Source organism: Odocoileus virginianus, chromosome 7 (genome assembly GCF_023699985.2).
Source record: "Odocoileus virginianus isolate 20LAN1187 ecotype Illinois chromosome 7, Ovbor_1.2, whole genome shotgun sequence".
Taxonomy (NCBI): Eukaryota; Metazoa; Chordata; class Mammalia; order Artiodactyla; family Cervidae; genus Odocoileus; species Odocoileus virginianus.
This window is the reverse complement of record NC_069680.1, coordinates 38,129,574-38,152,890: the sequence shown is the minus strand read 5'-3', so window position 1 is coordinate 38,152,890 and position 23,317 is coordinate 38,129,574. Positions and strand designations below refer to the sequence as shown.

Sequence of the window (23,317 nt, the reverse complement as noted above, 5' to 3'; positions counted from 1 at the left end):
TATTTCTAATGCCCAAGGACTAGGTAAGCAACTTGAAATAGGAATTTTTCCAAACTGCAGAAATCTTACCTGAAATATATTTGGAAGCTAATGATTATATAGCATTTACATAGACAATCAAGCATATAATATATTTTCTAAGAAATAGTCTATACAATTTTGTGTATTATAGAATAGTATAGCAATTTACTGCACAGTAAATGTCAATACCAGAGAAAATCTAGCTATGGCTGAAGGTGTTGTAACTTGATTGATGATGTTATCAACTGTGTCTCTAATACAACCACTATCTCAAGCTGACAAACTATAAGATAAAGCTTCAATTTACTTAAATCCAGGTAATGGTGGTAAGTATTATTAACATTTTCTCTTTCATTACCCTGATGTTGAAAGAAATGGGTGACAATCAAATAAAAAAGTTCGCAAGGTCAACTATTTACAATATGTAAATGTGTGTTTGTATGTGTTGGTGGCCTGTACAATTACGGGTTCTTCAAGATCTGCTAAATCTATGATGAATAATGTAGAACAAATGAAAGCTCCTTTCTGTACCAACTTGAGGAGGATCTAATTCTTTCATATTTTTAGAAGGAGAGTCATTAAGGCAGGAAGGGATAAAAAAGATTATCAACAAAGTAATTTCCAGCAATCTGTCACCAGATCATCATTCCAAACTTAAGTTTCTCTGAAAAATATGCTTTTGTTTATCATTTGATTTCTAACAGTGTAGTTATTTTTTTTTTTAATAGGGGTTGCAAGGAAGGAAGAGCCTCGCAAGGATATATTATTACTGCTAATGAATCGACCTTGGCATTACTTCTCTTCCACCTGTATCCAATTATCAAGCCAAAGCCCCTTTCCTGCCAATACACTAATTGCTTTAGGTGATAGGTCTGTTAAATGATCCCTGCCCAAAATGACTACCTCTTCAAGGATTAAAAAAAAAGATATAAAATCTAGTTAAAAACTACCAGAACAGATGTGGATGTTACAGAGTACTCAGGTCTGATATAATATTAAAGGTACATACCACTTATATATTATGTAATATTTCATTCTGATTGTTACCCTTACCATTTATCCTACTTTACATCAAAGCTAACTGTTTGAAAGACAATTTGTGTGAAGTTTATTGTATAGAATTTAGGTCTCAGCTTCAAATTACTGAACATCCCTAAATAGTTCTGTCATTGAGCTACCCTTTCAGGATTTTACTAACTGCTTCCTAGTTCTGTGTGACTCCTTTTGAATCTCTTAAAAATTCAGACTTTATTTGACCTTCATGATTCATAATCATGAAAACTAAATCAATTTGTTTGCTTTGTGCTATAACTTTAATGCCTAGAATCAAAACTTTACAATCTCTAAATGTAGTCTTAAAAAGAGTTTGAAATAGTGCATTACTTTGATGTATTATTTCACGTGTACACTATAGCATTAATTTAAAATTTCATATTTCAATTTATTTTCTAGAATTATATTGTGTTATTTTACTAACATTTTATCTTCTCTTTCCCTTTAAGATCAGTCTTGTCTTTATAGTTTTTTTTTTTCATTTATTTTTATTAGTTGGAGGCTAATTACTTTACATCATTACAGTAGTTTTTGTCATACCTTGAAATGAATTAGCCATGGATTTACATGTATTCCTCATCCCAGTCCCCCCTCCCACCTCCCTCTCCACCCCATCCCTCTGGGTCTTCCCAGTGCACCAGGCCTGAGCACTTGTCTCATGCACCCAACCTGGGCTGGTGATCTGTTTCACCCTAGATAATATACATGTTTCAATGCTGTTCTCTTGAAACATCCCACCCTCGCCTTCTCTCAGAGTCCACAAGTCTGTTCTATACATCTGAGTCTCTTTTTCTGTTTTGCATATAGGGTTATTGTTACCATCTTTCTAAATTCCGTATATATGTGTTAGTATACTGTAATGGTCTTTATCTTTCTGGCTTACTTCGCTCTGTATAATGGGCTCCAGTTTCATCCATCTCATTAGAACTGATTCAAATGAATTCTTTTTAATGGCTGAGTAATATTCCATGGTGTATATGTACCATAGCTTCCTCATCCATTCATCTGCTGATGGGCATCTAGGTTGCTTCCATGTCCTGGCTATTATAAACAGTGCTGCGATGAACATTGGGGTGCACGTGTCTCTTTCAGATCTGGTTTCCTTGGTGTGTATGCCCAGAAGTGGGATTGCTGGGTCATATGGCAGTTCCATTTCCAGCTTTTTAAGAAATCTCCACACTGTTTTCCATAGTGGCTGTACTAATTTGCATTCCCACCAACAGTGTAAGAGGGTTCCCTTTTCTCCACACCCTCTCCAGCATTTATTGCTTGTAGACTTTTGGATAGCAGCCATCCTGACTGGTGTGTAATGGTACCTCATTGTGGTTTTGATTTGCATTTCTATAAGCAAGGTGAAAAGACAGCCCTCAGATTGCGAGAAAATAATAGCAAACGAAGCAACAGACAAAGGATTAATCTCAAAAATATACAAGCAACTCCTCCAGCTCAACTCCAGAAAAATAAATGACCCAATCCAAAAATGGGCCAAAGAACTAAACAGACATTTCTCCAAGGAAGACATACAGATGGCTAACAAACATATAGTTTAGTTTTATTCTAAAGAGTTAAAACTAAACTCAAAGTTACACTGTTCCACGTGTTTATACTATCTACCTGAAATCTGAGAAACAGATGGTTATTCACCTGGAATTAAATTGAATATTGAAGGTGTTATAACAATTGAACACCATAAAACATGTTCAACTATACTCTTATTCCTACTTCTTAGTAAGTTGCATACCAAAACTATATTAAATTTTTACTCTCCTGCAACAAATTGTGCAAATTAGACCATTTAGGCAAATTATAGAGAGGGCTAGCAGAAGGATGGGTAGATGGAGAGGTGTGTGTGTGTGTGTGTGTGTGTGTGTGTGTGTGTGTGTGTGAATAAAATACTTACTGAGCACCTACATTTATTTCTTTCACCATAATATATGTCTTGTAGAATTAGGTTTAATTCCCCTGACTCCTTTACAGATGCAAAAACTGATGTTCAGAAATTTTAAGAAAATTGCTCAAGTGGCAGATTGCTAACCCATGGCAATAAAAATTTGAATACACTACTATCTGATATCAAACCCATGTACTTTATATGATACAATACCAATCCTGATAACAAAATTACTACAATAAATTAAATGCTTTTAGCACCTATTCTGTGCTTATGTGATCCTACAAACCTCAGTTCAGTTCAGTCGCTCAGTTGTGTCTGACTGTGACCCCATGGACTGCAGCAATGTTCAAATTACCTACAAACCTCAAGTACATTTATCTCATTTAGGCTTCAGAAATATATTATAAAACTGAGACATCAGGACTAATTTAGACAGGGAGGAGATTTTGCTGAAAAAGGTAAAATTTAAGCTGAGTTCCAAAGCATTATCAGGATTTAGCCAAGGGAATACTAAAAGAAAACTGAAAGAAATATACTTCTATGAGAAAATACTATGTAAAACTATTTAATGAGCCATATGACATTGATACTGCCAGATTACAAACTTTTTTTTACTGCCTACATATCCTAATTTGCTGTTATCTGCAATTTTTAAATCCAAATTATGTTGGGGAATTTATTTTTGTGAAATTTCACATTTCTCCTTTGGTTATTAATATGTATAGTGAGTACTTTTATTGTTGATTCTGAATACAATGTTCAGTGAAATATATAGTAAAGTTTAGTAAATTTTACCTTCTATTTTTAATAAGAAAACTGTACTTGTTGAAGTTCCATCATGGAAAATCTCGGTCTTTAGCAAGCACTTAAATCCTCACAAAGATTTTTCTATGTCTTCTGCTTATATTTGAGACCTGGGATCTGAACTGTTGAGTCAAGCCTTTGTGAGAAAGGATGTCTTAATTATTTTATCTGCTTCCTTTTTTATCTTCCTCAACCTCTCTCCAAGTCTCTTGGCTGTTACTCTCTGTTTCTTCTGTGACTAAATGTGAAGCTCGAATTTTAGGCCATTAACAGCCAATGTACCCACTGGTAAATGGATACTTGTATCTCCAGTTTATTCTGCACTTTCTCCAAATGGCCATTTTCCAAAAAAAAATCTGTACTGGATCAGCAGGAGCTTTTGATTCATAAGCCATCCATACACCAAAAATAAAAATCACTTCCTCACTATTGATTACTTTGATCATGTGTGTGTATTGTACATTTTCATTTCAAGTCAAACACCTTTCAAATCATATCAGTTGGATGGTAAAAAGAAGTTGATTATAAGTTCCTCAAAGCAGGAACCTTCATTCATGTATATTTGTAGCTCTGCGGCTGCTGCTGCTAAGTCGCTTCAGTCATGTCCAACTCTGTGCGACCCATAGACAGCAGTCCACCAGGCTCCTCTGTCCCTGGGATTCTCCAGGCACAGATACTGGAGTGGGTTGCCATTTCCTTCTCTGATTTGTAGCTCTAATATTTATCAAATATTTGTAACCTGATTTAGGTGATGTGCAAAAAAAAACCAAAAAACAAAAGGCAAAATGGTTGCTTGAGGAGGCCTTACAAATAGCTGAGAAAAGAGAAGCTAAAAGCAAAGGAGAAGACGAAAGTTATACTCATCTGAATGCAGAGCTCCAAAGAAGAGCAAGAAGAGATGAGAAAGCCTTCCTTGGTGACCAATGCAAAGAGATAGAGGAAAATAAAATGGGAAAAACTAGAGATCTCTTCAAGAAAATTAGAAATACCAAGTGAATATTTCATGAAAAGATGGGCACAATAAAGGACAGAAATGGTATGAGCCTAACAGAAGCAGAAGCTATTAAGAACAGAAGGCAAGAATATACAGAAGAGATATACAAAAAAGATCTTAATAACCGAGATAATCACAATCATGTGATCACTCACCTATAGCCAGACATCCCGGAATGAGAAATCAAGTGGGCCTTAGGAAGCATCACTACCAGCAAAGCTAGTGAAAGTGATGGAATCCAGTTGAGCTATTTCAAATCCTAAAAGACGATGCTGTGAAAGGGCTGCACTCAGTATGTCCACAAATTTGGACTACTCAGCAGGGCCACAAGATTGGGAAAGGTCAATTTTCATTCCAATGCCAAAGAATGTTCGATCTAATGCACAATTGCTTTTATCTAACATGCTAGCAAACTAATACTCAAAATTCTCCAAGCAAGGCTTCAATAGTATGCAAATCGAGAACTTCCAGATATTCAAGCTGGATTTAGAAAGGGCAGAGGAACCAGAGATCAAATTGCCAACATCTGTTGGATCATAGAAAAAGCAAAAGAATTCCAGAAGTACATCTACTTCTGTTTTATTGATTATGAAAAAGGCTTTCACTGTGTGGATCACAAGAAACTCTGGAAAATTCTTAAAGAGATGGAAATACCAGACCACCTTACCCGCCTCCTGAGAAACCTGTATGCAGGCCAAGAAGCAGCAGTTAGAACTGGGCATGGTACAGTGGGGTGATTCCAAATTCGGAAAGGAGTACGTCAAGGTTGCATATTGTCACGCTATTTATTTAATGTATATGCAGAGGACATCATGAGAAATGCTGGGCTGGATGAAGCACAAGGTGAATCAAGATTGCTGGGAGAAATATCAATAACATCAGATATGCAGATGATACCACCCTTATGGCAGGAAGCAACGAGGAACTAAGGAGCCTCTTGATGAAGTTGAAAGAGGGGAGTGGAAAAGCTGAATTGAAACTCAACATTCAAAATACTAAATCATGGCATCGGGCCCCATCATTTCATGGCAAACAGATGGGGAAACAATGGAAACAGTGATGGACTTTATTTTCTAAAGATCCAAAATCAAAGCAGATGGTGACTGAAGCCATGAAATTAAAAGTCACTTGCTTCTTGGGAGAAAAGCTATGACCAACCTAGACAGCATATTAAAAAGCAGAGACGTTACTTTTCCAACAAAGGTCTATCTAGTCAAAGCTATGGTTTTTCCAGTACTCATGTTGGACGTGAGAGTTTGACCATAAAGAGTGCTGAGCACTGAAGAATTGATACTTTTGAACTGTGGTGTTGGAGAAGACTCTTGAGAGCCCCTTGGAGAGCAAGGAGATACAACCAGTCCATCCTAAAGGAAATCAGTCCTGAATATTCATTGAGACTGATGCTAAAGCTGAAACTCTAATACTTTGGCCACCTGATGGGAAGAACTGACTCATTGGAAAAGACCCTGATGGTGGGAAACATTGAAGGCTGGAGGAGATGAGGATGACAGAGGATGAGATGGTTGGATGGCATCACCAACTTGATGAACATGAGTTTGAGCAAGCTCCAGGAGTTGTTAATAGACAGGGAAGCCTGACATGCTGCAGTCCATGGGATTGCAAAGAGTTGGACATGACTGAGTGACTGAACTCAACTGAGTTGAAGTGCATTTTTTTTAATTAATATAATTTGATATCTTTAAATAAGAAATTATTCTATGACCATTTTATCTGAAAAATCTCGATGTGGTCTATGTTAGGGTAAATATTTATGTACATGTGTAGAATTGGGAAATATCAAATATTAAGATGCTCATAGGGATCCTAGGCTAATTAGCTAAAATTCATAGATCATAAATTCTCTAAGTGTAAAAAATTTATCATTTTTCCAAAACTATACTTTAAGTGCTTAAAAATGGAAACTAATTCATATGTCACACATTGGTTTTATTATTTTAATAGTATCATCTATTTACTGTTGACAAGATTTTATTTGGTTTTCTAAGCTGTACTCTATGAATATCCCATTTGTGAACATAAAAATTCTGAGGTGCTTTAGTCTTCTTATAAACATATTTAATATTTGAGAATGTATATTTCATAAGGTATGTATAACCAAAGTTTCTCTGCAAGATGGTGGTTGTTTAGCCACTAAGTCATGTCCTACTGATTTGAGACCCCATGGACTGCAGCCTGCCAGGCTCCCCTGTTCATGGGACATCCCAGGCAAGAATACTGGAGTGTGCAAATCCCTTCTCCAGGGGATCTTTCCTACCCAGGGATCTAACCCATGCCTCTTGCATTGCAGGCAGATTCTTTACAGCTGAGCCATAAAGGAGCCTCTAATAAGACTGGCACCCTCTAAATTGGATATTTCTTTTATAAATATAAAGTTGAAGAGACAGATTCTGGTTGAGATTGCAATATAGAGGTTCTTGAATTCTCTTCCATCCATGGGGATGCTAAATCCACAACTACACATAAAAGCAGTTCCCTCCAAAATGCTCTTATGCATCAGTGAATAAGAAAATATCCACACTGACACAAGTAGGAAAGGCTGAGACACATTCTCACCATAAGCTCATCCCTCACACAGCATTATACAATTGTGAAGGAACTCACAACTCCTAGACTCTCCCTAAGGAGAGAAGAGTTTAGCCCCAACATCTAGCACCCCAACACTTAAGACTTCTGCATTCAAAAAACCTACTTCTAAAAGTCAACAGGGCTTGTATCTATGAGACCCATAAGAAAAACAGCTTTTGGCTCTCTTCTGACTCACTATGTCTAGCACCTCAGGGCTCAGTTCAGGGAGTAGACAGAAAAACCTTTCCTCCAGCCTTTTCTTGAAAGAAGCTTATTTTGCATATCTTGAAAGCTACAAGTGATGTATCCAGGGATAAACTGTGAACCTCCTGATCTTCCTCAGGACCTGGAAGCCAGCACAAACCATCCTGTACTTTCCTTGTAGCCCATCCAAATCACCAATATCTCCTGGGCAGGAGCATCTGGCAACTCAGACTTCTGAGGCTGCCTCCCAGAGAACAAACTCTGATTTCCTGGCTCTGCAGGCCAGCGGGACTTGAGCTCCTGGGTCCCACAGGTGTGAAGCAAACAGAGAAACAGTTCTTGACCAGCGGTCTCCCTAGAAGTCAGTACAAAAAGAGCCACATCCAGCTCTCAGTTTTTCCCTGAAAGAGGTCTACATGCATACCTTAAAAGCTGCTGCCTGAGGAGCTGGCTTCCAATCAGCCTGCTGCTCTGTGCTGACTGAGACCCTCCCCTGCAGGATTCTTAACAGGCCCTGACTCACCCTCAACCACTGGAAGAAACTAAGAGGATAGAAGTCATCATGGAGAATCACAACAAGAGCTATGGTCTGATTGAGTGATTAGGTTCATCTTCTACATGAGACCATTCTGTGAGAACTGGTAGAGTAATGCACAGAAACTGACAGGGCAAGTCAAGGAGAATGAAGAAACAGAGAAATATTTTCCAAACTAAAGAACAAAACAAAAGACCAGAAAAAGACCTTAAGGAAATGAAGATAAGTGATTTACAGGATGAAGAGCTCAAAGTAATATGCATAAGGATGTTCTCCAAATCAGAACAATGCATGGACAGAGAGAAAATATAAACATAAAACCAAAAAGAAAAACTCCATCATTACCATATCAAATTGAAATGCCATGTTTTGGTTACTCAACACTAGAAGTGTATGCTACATGAGGATTTGGAAAATTATAATATAACTGGTTACAGTCCAAGAAAATGATATTTAAAAGCATCTGAAAAAGCAGAAGTGGCTGAAACAACCCCTATGTCAGATGAAATGCTAAAATGCTGATATTTAACAGGGAGCAACTGGAATATATTGCCTGGTATCTGATTGTAGAAGCTTTAGTATGAAAGGGTGAGAAGAGCAAAGAAGAAAAAAAGGAAGTGAGAAAATCTGGAAAGTATTACATTCCAATCTGTAATTAACTCATTAACTTAGATGTCATGTATAAATATGATCTTATGATAAAATAATCAAAAATTAAGTAAAACATATAAAAATGGGATTATAGAAACTATCTTTAGAGATTATTTAAGGGGATCTTCCCAACCCAGGGACCAAACTCAGGTCCCCCACATTCTTTACCATCTGAGCCACCAAGGAAGCCCTCGTATGGTAAAATAATCAAAAGTTAAGGATAAAAATTTTGGAAAAAACAACAAAAAAAGACAAGTTAAATAAATTACAAAATGACAACAGGAATTTCTTAGTAAATTCTGACTGCTAGTTGTTATAAATGCCAAATTAAAAGCAATGTGTTTTTTGAGAAATTGGCAAAAAATTCCTTGGTATAATATAAAAAACATAAAAATGGGATTATAGAAACTGTCTTCAGTGATTATTTAAAAATAATCAGTGTAAACTAAAATATACCCTTATGATAGTCTGAATCTATTTTATTAATGATTATAAACTCTATTTTTCTGAGTATTATACACATTTAACACAAATTGTGGCAACCAAATATGTATTTTAAAGTAACAGTTTTGGTTTTTTTGTTTTTTTTTTAAACTGGTAAATTGGTCATTTTGTGAATTGGTCTGCTCTCACATTAATTCCCCTTTTTAATGCAGCATGTAACACAAGTTTAAATGGAATCCATGGATTGCTGTTAATCCAGCAGTCATTTATTTTACTCTTTTCCATAGCTCTATTATATTAACAGACATAGAAAAATAAGCACCGTCAGCTAGCAGTCAAAAAAGACAAAAAGAAATGATCATTGGATTGGTTTTGGTTTCTAGCGAGATTACAAATTATGAGTGAAAAAGCAGAACGATTGCATTAAGTAAATTGTTTTTAATGGTTCTGCCCTTGCTGAACAGTTCTCAAGGAAACTTCTATCAAATGACTGACATGAAAGTGGCTCATCCTCTCCCTAGACTGTGACCCTTGAAGAACAGTCTGGAGAGACACAAACGTAAAAAATTTCTATGGCAAAAGGTGAAAAGTGCCTCAGAAGGAGGATATGAGGACACAGAAGAGGGGAATGTAGTCCAGGCTACATACACTGATGTTAAAGGGAAGGATTCCCTGGTGGGTCAGGTGGTAAAGAATCCACTTGCCATGCAGGAGACCCAGGTTCAATCCCTGGGTTGGGAAGATCCCTTGAAGAAAGAAGAATGGCTACCCACCCCAGTGTTCTTGCCTGGAGAATTACATGGACAGAGGAGCCTTGGCAGTCTACAGTCCGTGGGGTCACACACAGTCAGATGTGACTGAATGACTAACTCTTTTTCACTTTTTTCACTTTTCATAGAGAAAATGATGTCTGAGCTTTCAATTATAATTCCTATGAAAAAATTAAAAAGTATCGTGATATAGTGTTCAAAATAAGATTTTTTTTAGCTTTATGTTAGATAACTTAGTATAGAGATAGATAAATAAAAATTATAACATGCCACTATAAAAATGCATTATTTCTGTTCTTCAAATCTAAAGGTCTCTGAAAAAGCGAGCTTTTATTTTTTACTAAGATTAGTTTAAATGAATTTAGCAGCAAAGCCTGAACTAAATAGATATGTTTGTTGGAGAAATATTAAGTGTTTCATGATGGAATATATGCCTAGAACCTACCAAGGGCAATATATAATTTATTGGATATTTATCATGTTTCCTTTATATATATATTTTTTTAAGTCTGAGTTTTGTCAGCAAGTATTTAGGATAGGAGATTATAGACTTATGGTATGACTACACAGCATCCTGCTTCAAAGCACCCTTTGTCATCCTTATCTTCTACCAAAATATTTTCTCAAGTAAGCATGGTTAGCTCAACTGAGTTTCCAGCCCACAGAATTCTTAAATTACTCTGAGACTAATTCAAATGAAATATCACAAATATTATTATCTGAGGATCTTTTTATTGCAAATCATTAGCCCTGAGTTGTGACTGTTGTAGTAAGAAGCATAAAAAGAATTTAAAACTTCATTCTAAGAATAAATCTTCCACTTTGAGAAATATGTTCCACTGAGACAGGCCCAGGACATTAATATGAAAATTTAACCAAGGCTTCTTGGTCTTTTTCCCTTTGTTTACTGCATAGCCTGGCATAGGATACATTCTTATACCTACTTCTCAATATCTTAATTAATGTATGGCTCTTAAAAGTAGAAGAAATGTTCCTTTGGTATACTGAGTGTAGACATGTCAATACTAAGTAATGACTTTTCTGAGAAAAAATATTGCTCTCTTGTCAGAGTAGTATTTTTTCTAGGCAAATAAACTGCTTCATGAATTGAAACATTATCACTTAGACATCCTTATATCACTTTTTTTTTCAAAATGAAAAATTGATATTCATATGCAATGATTTGGGATATTGTTAATGAGGATTGGGAGCAGAGAGGTCTTCTGACAACACTTTTCAGTGGAAAATGCACATCCTCCTAAGTCTAACTCAGAAAGCTGTGCATATAGAATAGCACATGAGATCATTTGCTTAAAACCTAAACTAAGACTTCATCCCTGTAAAATTGATAGAAAATATCACAAAGACACAGACTCCCCCCCCCATATTATATCTCAAAAATAATATGGTCATAAGTGACAATTATAGAAGATTTTGCCCTTAGTTCCTAGCTTCCTTATTCTTCAACCCTATAGAAATCAAAGTCTTTATTCACAGCCCATCTTGTTTTTCCTGGAAGCACAAAAGATAACTAAATGAAATGAGTGGTTGAGAGCATAATTTGCCTCAGTTTATGCCAGTGTCCTTACTGATCTCTTTGCATTGACACTTGACTCTCCCACCCCAGTTTGTTCTCTTTCATCCCTAACAAATCTATATGATTTTGATTGTAGAATTTGGATTCCTAGTTCTAGGAATAAGGGCAGCCTTATCAAATGTCTGTCTGGTGATCCTGTGCATATTTTCACAGATATCAAGTGTCTGGAAGTGGTGTTTTGGGAACTTTGGGATGTATTACAATCTCTAAGTATCTCTATCATAAGAATGATCAACATTACAAGAAATCCAGTGGTAAGAACAATTGTGGCAGAATCTGGACTTCATCCTAATGGATTTGAACAACATCTTTTCTAAAGTGCTTTTCCTAATTCTGAATGTTCCCTCCTCATCTTTGAATCTGAAGAAAGATGCTGACAGAACCCTCAGAGACCTTACCAAGTGATGAATGTCAGGTCTAACTGAAGATGTGAAGTGTGCATTTTCTATACAACATTGTTACCCACTCAAGACACTGCACTGTGAGTTTAATGGACAGTGAATTCACCTCTGCATCCTTATCATTTCCATGAGCATATACCAAATAAGCACTAGAAATTTGTTAGATTAAAAAAAAATTAATTGAACTTCGCTGGCAATCCAGTGATTAAGAATCTACCTGCCAATGCACAGGACACAGGTTTGATCCCTGGTCTGGGAAGATTCTACATGCCACAAAGCAACTAAGCCTGCATACCCTAGAGCGTGTGCTCAGCAAAAATGAGAAGCCCATGTGCCATAACTAAAGAAAGTTAGTGTACAACAACCAAAATCCAGCACAACCAGAAATAAATACATAAATATATAAAATTTTTAAGTCATGAAAACATTTTAGAATAATATATTATTATAGCCAAATGAAACCATAGATAGAAGCTAATCCAACCCCTGATTTTCACAGAAAGTAAAAAATTATGACATCTTACTTGATTTGCAGGAGCCTTCTGTAAATAACTCAGTTGAATCAGGGTTATCATCTAAAAATCTCTAATTCGTGAATCTAGTGTTTCCTCATAAAATGTTGATTATTTGATATAAACATATTTTCAAGTTCTATTTATAAACAATTCTTTCACACTTTGAGAGTATACTTGCTTTTCATTATTCATATTGCTATCATGAAACCACTTTATATCCATTTTCTGTTCCTTCCTTTAGTGCCCTAGTTTTCAGATCTGAGTTTGAGCTCTGGTAATGAGACACCGAACAAATTTCAATATTTTTTATAAGCTCCAGAGTATTTTTACAGCCTAATTCTTGATGTTATATAAGATTATATATTGATTGATTGAATAAAAGACCTCAGTATATCAGCATGGGACTGTGATGGCAACACATAGCAGAACTAACAAATGTATATATTAACTTCACATTGTTACTCTTTTACAAACTATATATATATTATATCTATATAGTATAATATATAATATTATAAATTATTATTTACATATATACATATAAATATGTATATAAATATACATATACATACACACACACACACACACATATATATGTAAAAATCTTCCCTGGTGGCTCAGATTGTAAAGAATCTGCCTGCAATGCATGAGACCTGGGTTCGGTCCATGGGTCAGGAAGACCCTTCTCTTCGGTCCCTGGAGAAGGGAATGACAACCCACTCTAGTATTCTTGCCTGGAAAATTCCATAGACAGAAGCCTGATGGGCTACAGTCCAAGGGGTCACAAAGAGTCAAACATGACTGAGTGACTCACATTTTCACTTGTAAGTAAGAACAATTTTATTATACTCTGCTCAGCTCTTTAATCCTTCTTGATAAAATAATTATAAATATGTATATAAACATCTGTTTAAATATATAATTTGCAATGGATAAAAACATCTTTTGTGGTTTAGCAATATGATATTACTCCATGGATTTTAATTTCAGAATGGAATAGTTTACCTGAACACAGTAATTACAGGAGAACTTCACAGATACTGAATAAGAAAAGAAAATGAAAAGCCCATAATGGGATAATTCCTCCTTTAGGATTTTTCCCCTAGTCTTAAAAAAGATATATACATGTAGCTTTATGTATTATGTGATATTAATATGGTAGTAAAATCAGCACGGCCACAGGTTAGGAGCATATCATTATTCCTAAGGGTAAAGCCCTCTTTTTATTATCTTCTTCTAGCTATGTGTCAACTGAATTCATATCACCACATTTTCTCTTTATGGCTCTCCCTCGCCTTCTCATTTTTCTTACAAGGCAAGAAAAATGAAGCTGCTTCTGTTTATAAAGACACCTTAATAATTCTCATTTATATATCTTCTTTCCTCCACATTAATATTCATAAATCCCAAATCTAACTAGTAATAGTTCATTTCCATTACAATGAGCATAATCCTTTCATATTTGTCCTTCTCAACCACATTTTATATCTTCTCCTTTCTACTCCCCCTGTATACTTGTCCCTAGATTCAGAGTTTAAATTCCTTCCTGTAAGACTTTCGTTTTCTTTCTGAAAACTCTTTTAAACACCTGTGCCATTTGTCTTTTTTCTCTAAAACACTTTTAGTTAAAATTCATCTCATTTTGTAGGTAACAAAGATGATTTGCTGAGTTCCACAGTATTCCCTTGCAGCCCATCTCCCTCCTCTATCTTATCTAGTTCTCAGTCGAATAGTTTCATATTTCAGTCTAATATAGAGTACATACATTTATTGAGCTACAATTTTGTCTGTTGTGTTCTTGTGAGACAGCCATATTCATTTTACAAAGAAAGGTTAAGTAATTCAAAATTTCAGAAAGGTTAAGTACTTTGTTCAATTTCTCATGACCAGCAAATGTCTAAATGCTGAACACCATAACATAAAGCTGTAATGTTATTCACACTTATCTCTCACTTTATGTAAAACTCTCAGCTTTTTAAGTTTCAACTAATGTAATTGTCTGATTTTTTTTCTAAGCTTATCATATTCTCCAGCAAGTTTTTTAAACTGACACCTCAGATCGCATGGCTCTATGATCTGATCAGGGCAGGGCACGAATAACATGTGTTTCCTCACTAGTTTTGGACAATATACATTTTCTTACATATATGCCATTATTTTTCTCACCTTGCTCCACTGAAGATTTGAAACAGATTTTTATCAATTTTGTCTAATGCATTATTTTGCCAAAATATTGATAATAATATAATGAAATATAATAATAATATATAATATAATATGATATAATATAATATATAATAATATATAACATATTGGATAATATAATGATCATTTGCTGACTCATAATAGTATTTCTTCACATTAGCCTCATAGATAACTGCATTTTCCAGATATTTTTATCACATAAGTGATTATTAAAATAGTTGTCTCTAGTCTTTTCCATCAAAAATGATTAGAACAAATAGAGAATCTTTTATCTAATGAATTTTTTCATTCAAATGTTATATTCTAATATTGTATCAAATTTGGTCGATCTGCTTGATTCATTTATTTTATAATATTTAAACTTTTGTGCATTCCTTCTCCTTAATATAGAAAAAAGTAACTGAAATAGCTTTAATATTTTTTCCTTATTTGAAATTAATTCTTCTATATAATTTTCAATTCCAGGTCTTCTGGAGCAGTGGATGTATGGAACTGAAGCAAAGGCATATTTAAACATTCTCTGTACTTTCTCCTCTCAGAAAATGAGATTTTAGTGAGGATCTTTAGGATATCACATGGAGCTGGAAAGATCTTAGTTAACTTAAGAAATAGCCCTCATAGACCATAATAACAGTAACTTCTACAAATGTCAACTAGTTTAAGGAATCAGTTTGCCCAAGAACTAAATAAATAACAACTACTAAGGAAACTAAGGAAAAAGGCTATGGTTTCTCTAGTAGTCATGTATGGATGTGAGAGTTAGACTATAAGGAAAGATGAATGCCAAAGAACTGATGCTTTTGAACTATGGTGTTGGAGAAGACTCTTGAAAGTCCCTTGGACTACAAGGAGATCCAACCAGTCCATCCTAGAGGAAATCAGTCCTGAATATTCATCGGGACTGATGTTGAAGCTGAAACTCCAATCCTTTGACAATGTGATGCGAAGAGCTGACTCATTTGAAAAGACCCTCATGCTGGAAAAGATTGAAGGCAGAAGGAGAAGGGGATGACAGAGGATGAGATGGTTGGATGGTGTCACTGACTCAGTGGACCTAAGTTTGAGTAAACTCTGGGAGTTGGTGACACCATCCAACCATCTCATCCTCTGTCATTCCCTTCTCCTTCTGCCTTCAATCTTTTCCAGCATCAGGGTCTGCAGCCTGGCGTGCTGCAGTCCATGGAGTCACAAAGAGTCAGACACAACTGAGTGACTGAACTGAAACGTACTGAACTGAACTGAAGGAATCTTCAGAGATAGAACATGTAAAAAATTCTGTACTAGTAATATGTTTTTATGTAATTCATTTCCATCTGTGATAAATTAAGATTTAAATAATGAGTAAGGGTATCCCTGGTGGATCAGACAAACAGTAAAGAATCTGCCTGCAATTCAAGAGACTCGGGTTTGATTCCTGGGTGGGTTTTATCCCCTGGAGAAGGAAATGGAAACCCAATACAGTACTCTTGCCTGGAGAATTCCATGGACAGAGGAGCCTAGGGGGCTATGGTCCATTGAGTCACTGAGAATGGTGAGGTGCAGTCTATGAGGTCACAAAGAATTGGACAGGATGGAATGACTAATACTTCAGTATAGATAATTATAAACAAATACAGTGAAAATACAAGTATTGGGATCAGCATCCATGGCTGTTTCTAGAAAATATTTGATTGATTTTCTTCAATTTTTGTCACGAGTAGATGGAACTGTAAGATTTAAAATGATTTGCAAGTTTATGGCATATGTTGTTAAAAGGCTAAAAACAGCAACTAAAGCACAAAAATAGAAATGTCATGCTCACATAATTGTCAATAGAAATGCAGTGAAATTTTTAGGGAGAAAACTTTTATTTTAGATGAGAAGGTAAGAGTAATTTTTATGCTCATTTTAATTATGTTCATCCATTTTTGATGAAAGCAGAAATAAGCTTTTATCAATTATAGTAAATGTATAAATATTATAATAGAAATATCTAAATATTTCACTTATATTAAAAACATTGTAATTTCTTATATATATTCTTATCATAAATGTCCCTAAAGATATGCTTGGGCTACATATTTCATAAAATTTTCATCCTGCTTTAATTTTTTACAGATGATCAAAGTTATAATGATATTTCTGTCACTAATTTTATAGTAATATTGTTTTCCTATAAGTTATCATTAGCTGGCGCTGAAAAATACTCTATTTTAAAATGTTATGTTTATAAAAATATAATATTTCATTGAATATTGTTATACAAGATATAAAATTTTCCTTAATCAATCAGAAAATTAGAGCCAGAGTGAAAAAATAGCTGCTGTTTATATGTAGTAGAGACTGAGCACTGGGGCTGCAAATACTATAGGAGAACAAGAGGGAGATTTCAAGCTGTATTTGTCAAGCTTCATTATTTTTGATGGGCTATGTCAGAGTCAGGGTTAGAATTGGTATGGAACCTGCAATCAAAACTCCAGTCAAAAGGAAAGCCAGGAAGTTGCTCAAGGGGACTGTATGTAGGATGTAACTAAGTTTTGAGTGATAGTTCCTCAACTATAATAATTTTTAATGATGTCAAATATGCAACTGTTATGTTTGAATACTTGCCTAACTGGACTTAATCAGTTATAGAAACTATCATATTTAAAACTCTCCTTAATGAAGTCTTTTTAAAAATCCATCATGCCATACAGATTAGAACGAATCCATAGAATAGATTTTCAAGAGCTGACAGCTTCTATAAAGTCTAACAAATGACAATTTTAGAATTCAGTAATATATATGAGACCATCTGAAATAAAAAGAAATGGCTTGTCCATGATTCTTTCACACACATGGAGTTCTTTGTATATAGGGTGTAAATTTATCAGAAAGAAACCTGATAGCCCATAAAATTAGTGGCCTTGCAAATAGGAGAATATGCAGGTGATGGCATAGATAAAATAGAAATTAGGGGAAAGGAGACCAAGGACAATAAAGAGAGAAAGCCTAAATCAATTTTTCCTAATAGACAGATTTCGTATGAAATGTCACATATAAAATTGCTGAAGGAAACTGAAGAGCTTTCCAATTCTAGACTAACAAAGAGATATGAAAAATGGATTTAAATATGGAGATACCACAGAAAAAATACACGGAATCTCTATGTCAAAGGTAGTTGTATTAATTGTCTATTACTATGTAACAAATTACCCCAAAATTTTAGTGACTTTAACAATGACAGATTATTATCTTACAGATTCTTCTAGTCAGGAATACTTTGTTGGGTGGATCTGCATCAAGGCTCCTCAGGAACTGGCAGTCTAGCTGGTGACCGTGGCTTCAGCCTCATGGTGGTGGTGCTGGAAGATGAGTCTAAACTCACATTATTCATCTTGTTCTGTTACCATGTGTGCTACTGTGCTGCTTCACAACATGTCAGCTAACTTCTCCCAGAGTAAGCAATTTGAGAAAGAGCAAGGGAGCCTAAGAAAGATTCCACTGTCCTTTAATAAACTAATCTTAAAAAGGACATTCCATGCCTTCAGTTCTAATGAACAGAATACAACTGCCCAGCACACATCCAAGAGGAAGGAATTAAACATGGTGTGAATACCATGAGGCTGGGATCACAGAGCTTCCTTTCACGATAGACATTGGTAATAATCTCTGAGTTGTACTATGGAAATCTGATCACAAGACTAAGAGGAGAACCAAAGACAGAGGGAGGAACTCAACATTTAATGTGAGTAGTACATAAGAGCATAGTGGGTGTTAATTTAGAAAAATAAACTGAAAGCTAAGTAGACTCAACCTAATAATATCATGTATTGGGCACCTGGGATAGGGAAAGAAGAAAATTTAGAGCTATTCTGAAGTAACTAATGAAGGATAATGTCATTGCAAACTTGTGAGTCAAGGGAAAACAATTTTGGCAGAACAACAAAACCACTGCTTAATCAAACAAGGCATGAAACAGGAAGTAGGAAAAAAAACTATAAGTACAAATTGGATATGATCTGGATGCTTATGAAAATACTGATAAATAAGAGACTTCTTTTAAAATGTGAGTTAATAAAAAAGAATTTGGTAGTCAATGGGATATAAATTTTGAGAATCAAATAGCATTCTAAAAAATACAAGCCATGCATTGAGTCCTGATGCATGAGCCATGATGTTCCAGGCATAGGCTTGAACATTTTAATTCTCCCATTTAATTAGAACATTAATTCAGAGGAGTATTATCATAGAATACATTGTATTCAACTTTCTAACATCCATTATTATCACAGTGGATTAATTTAAGCCAATTATCATAACTCCAACTCCTTTGCTGACTATCAGTTCAGGACTGGGTTATGATCCATTTTTGGAGAATGATTTATGGAAAGTATACTGCAGTCATCTGGAACAGACTTTTTCTTTACTGAAGGAGAGGAAAACAAGATATCTCTTCTTTCCCTAGACTTCATCACATTTGTATATAATGCTTTAGAAAAGCTAGAGAATATTGCATTATATTAGCCAAAGGATGAGCTCAACATCAAAGATAAATAATTATTTTCTATTTATTTATGTTATTGCAATACTTTCAAAATAATTTCAGCCTAAGATGAAAACACTTTATGAATTCCCAATTTTGCCAAAAACAAGAATTTTTACTGAAAAGTTATTTTTCTCTCATCTTTATCACTAATTCTAGAAGAAAAATATTGATTAAAAAGAAAGATGTACCAATATTTCTTTTTCTTCAAGACAGAAAAAATATGTTACATCCCTTTAACCTCTAAATTGAGAAAGAAGTGCAAAAGTGTAAAGGCAGTAGGTTGGTGGTATAAAATTAACAACTTGGCATCTGTAGCAGATATCTACTTACTGCCAGAGATTTACCGAAAGAAAAACATTCTTTGCTGTCAAATTTTATTAGAGATTGCACTGAACAAGGAAAAGGTCTCCTAGGAATATTTCTTGTTTGACAAGAAATGAACACAGTGTCATTTCACTTTCTGTTTGTGGAAAGACAAAAATCAACACTTACTTCAGTAATTGTGTTATAGTCAGAGTTCAGGCATTCTATCTATCAAAAATAAATTGTGGAATATGATATAGCATGAGGCAACAACTGCAGCTACCCACTATTAAATCCTTGGTATTAATATATATTAATATTAATTATTATATATTAATATATAATAATATAATATTCATTAATTAATATATATATATGAAGCAACATACTGAACTGGAGAAATCATGGAGACCCAATTATGATGGCAATGTGGGAATGAAAGTAGACAGTATGCTTTCCAAGGCATTCCTCTGGGCTTGCATGGTACTGTATTGAGCATTGGGATTCAGTCTCTGGAGAATATGAACTGTCACAGTGGCCCTTATGTTTGCTGTTCTGGCAGTCCTTATTTAACTTCAGGTTACTTTAAACTACTCAACAGTTACTGCAGGTCTACTATGCACGTATTATTGTAATAGATGCATTCCAACTCAGCTCACATTTTGCTGTTTTGTATTTAACCGTCATCTTATCTGATGCTGTATAATAAACACTCATGTTCAACAATGATCTAAGTAGAGTACAACAACAAAAAAAAATTTAGTCACTCAGTCGTGTCCAAATCTTTGAAATCCCATCGATCGTAACCAGTCTCCTCTGTCCATGGAATTTTTTCTTCTACCTTAAGAATATAATGTATGCTGCAAATGGCCATCATCATGTATATTTCTCGAAGTTCATACTTTCTAACTTCTAAATGTGCATTATTCGAACATTTTCCAATGTCTTTGAACACCTGCAGTTCACTTGCAGTCTTCAGGTATTGAGGACTATGCACAGACACCTTTTCTTCTAAAGCATCTAGACTACTTTATTTTAGATAAGTAATATCTTAGGAGAAATAATTTAATTCCTTCTTTCCTGAATTTTCTCCCCTTCCATCTGTCCCTTGCTTCTGTAAATGAACTACAACCTTTCTCATTTTTTCCATCTCAGGGTGTTAAACCTCCAGATTCCTCATCAGATCACATTCCATGTTCTAAACCAACTTTGAACCATATTGACTTCTTTCCCTCTGTACTTCAGTTCACCATCTTTCTATTCTCCACCATTTTCTCTCAGCCCCTTACTTAGAAAAAACACTATCCATATTTTTATCACCATCAGTGCATTACAGAGGCCGCATGGCTTAGTGGGAAAACTTACAAACTTAGGAAATAGCTAGGGAGCAACCTATAGTTATTGTCTATAGTCTTAAGCAGAATGGTTAGTGAAATTCTACCTTATACAACCTTCTTTGTTATGGTAGATCTATAAGATATAGAAGAATTAAGATATATTCTAATATATAGTGAGTGATCCTCACTCCTTTCCCCTTAAAAATGTGACAGAAATCATGGGAGGCATGGCATGAAAAATAGACAGAGATTTCAAGGGAAATGTGAAATTGGAGCTAAGGATGAGCAGGAGAAATATAAGTCCATTCATCGTGATAATTCCAAAATGTGCTGTCAGATGGCTTGCGTTTCCACAAGGTATTGAAAAATGATCTACTGAGTTGAATGGTAGCCCTTATCTTCTCCTCCTCCCACAAAAAGTATGAATGTGACCTTATATGGAAATAGGTTCTTTGCAAATGTAACCAAGGTAAGGTATGGTCATACTATACTAGAGTTGGCACTAATCCACTAATTAGTTTCTTATAATAATAAAAGGGGCAATTTGACACAGAAACACAGGGAAAAGGTCACCTGATGATGAAGGCAGATATTGAAAGTACACAGCAGCAAACCGAGGACTGCCAGAAATTATCAACAAATTTCCAGAATCTTGAAGCAAAGAAGGATCCTCTCCTTCGGCCTTCAGAGAGAACACAGCTTTGCCAATACCTTCATTTCAAACTTCCAGCCTCCCAGAACCTTGAGAGAATCAATTTCTGTAGTTTGAAGTCACTAGTTTCTTTTAGTGTTCCTAGGAAACTAATACAAGTGTCATGAAACATGCTATATTGAAGAGTATATAGTATATATAAATGACACAGGTGTGTATTCTGAATCAGAAAGATGGACTCACGTCTTAGCTATACCACTAAGTACTGCGGCTTTAGGTAAGCTATAAATCCTCATCAATCTTAATTTCCTCATGTGGAAATAGAATAAAAATTGCATCTTCATTTGTAGCATGAAAAAATGATAATGTATATAAAGTACATGTCACATTGTCTACCCTACTGTAGAAGTTCTATTATTCTTACCTGTAGATTCACTCAAATACAATGACCCATTCAGAGTGCTCCTGAAGGTCAGAAGCACACCCAGTGAAATGACACTTGAGAAATAAAACAAAACCAATGAATTTCTTTGTTCTCTCTCACAGAACAGCTGGCACTTCTGATATGAGCATGCTGCTCTACACGCTGACACATTTTCACATCAAGTCATCCCAACAGCTAGCACTGCAGTCCTGCCCAGATGCATGTAATTCTTCACAGCAGCACTCTTGAATCTTCTTTCAATCTTCTTGTAGATGGGGAGTTACATGATGCATAATATATGAATGGGATTGGAGGGAAGTTAATAACTTTTTTCACCTTTTCCCCTTTGCAGTACTACCACCATTAAATTCAGATTTGTATATTTTTATGATCTCAAAGTATATGTACCCAGTGAACACACTGCCTTGCTGACAACTGAGTCTCAATTATTTATCAAACAGGAAAGAAGATCTACACAAAATTAGGATCTATAAGCTACAATTATTCAGAGATGTTACAGAAGCAAGAAGAGTTTTCCAGTATCCATCAGAACTCGAGTTTGATTAATGTTTCTTAGGCTCAGAGTGTCTAAAAATCATCTGAAGCCCAGTTCTGGCCTCAAGGGACTTTGATTCATAAAGTCAGAGCTGGTCCCGAGAAACTGATATTTCCACATGTTTTTCAGGTGATATTGTTGCAGGTAGTCTGAAAGTCACATTTTGAGATAGATTGGCCTGTATGAAATAGTCATCTACTAGTAGACTAATAGTTCTGTTTTAGGGATAATTTTCAAAAATAGATGAAGGTATTAATATTTAACAACACCCATTTTAGTTTTAAGCCTTAGACTAAAATATCCCACACACCACTCTTACATTCCCATCCCCCATTCAATTAAATGAGATACACCTGCAAAAGGTCCTCAAACTGTTATCCACATAGTTACTTTGCAAAAAGTATGATATAGGAAATAAAGCTCTAAAATCAGAGTTTCACTGGTAACTTCATGGCAGTCTTAGAATCTCCTCTAGCTCCTGCAGCCCCACTTTAAGGGTGGCTCTTAGCCATTGCTACACATTAGAATTATGTGTACACTTTAAAATATCCCCATCTCAGACCAAGTAAATCAGGTTTTCTGATTCAGTCCCAGGGGATGGGGATTCCTAAATTAGTTCTAGTGTGTAGCTGGGGTTGAGAACCACAGCTTGAACTAAAGATTTTTCAGAGGCTATATGACTGATATCTCTGCTTGACAATAAGAAAATCCCTGTGATTTTGAACCCTCTGGTTTTTTGGAATTTGTGCAATGTCAGGATCCTTCACAGCATAGGTAGATTCTAAATTTCAGAAACAAAGGTTTAGGAAAAGAGTGGCTTCCTACAGCAGTCTAAGGACAAAAATGCTATAATCCTCATATAAT

The 23,317-nt window shown here is 35.2% G+C and overlaps 1 protein-coding gene and 1 pseudogene across 1 annotated transcript in view; one reads left to right on the top strand and one right to left on the bottom strand.

The window, feature by feature from the left end:
• Nucleotides 1-22,146, top strand: part of LOC139035889 (craniofacial development protein 2-like) — a 38,899-nt pseudogene extending 16,753 nt beyond the window's left edge.
• Nucleotides 1-23,317, bottom strand: part of PCDH15 (protocadherin related 15) — a 1,725,758-nt gene that overhangs the window by 996,427 nt on the left and 706,014 nt on the right. The gene's annotated exons all lie outside the window — the stretch shown is intronic.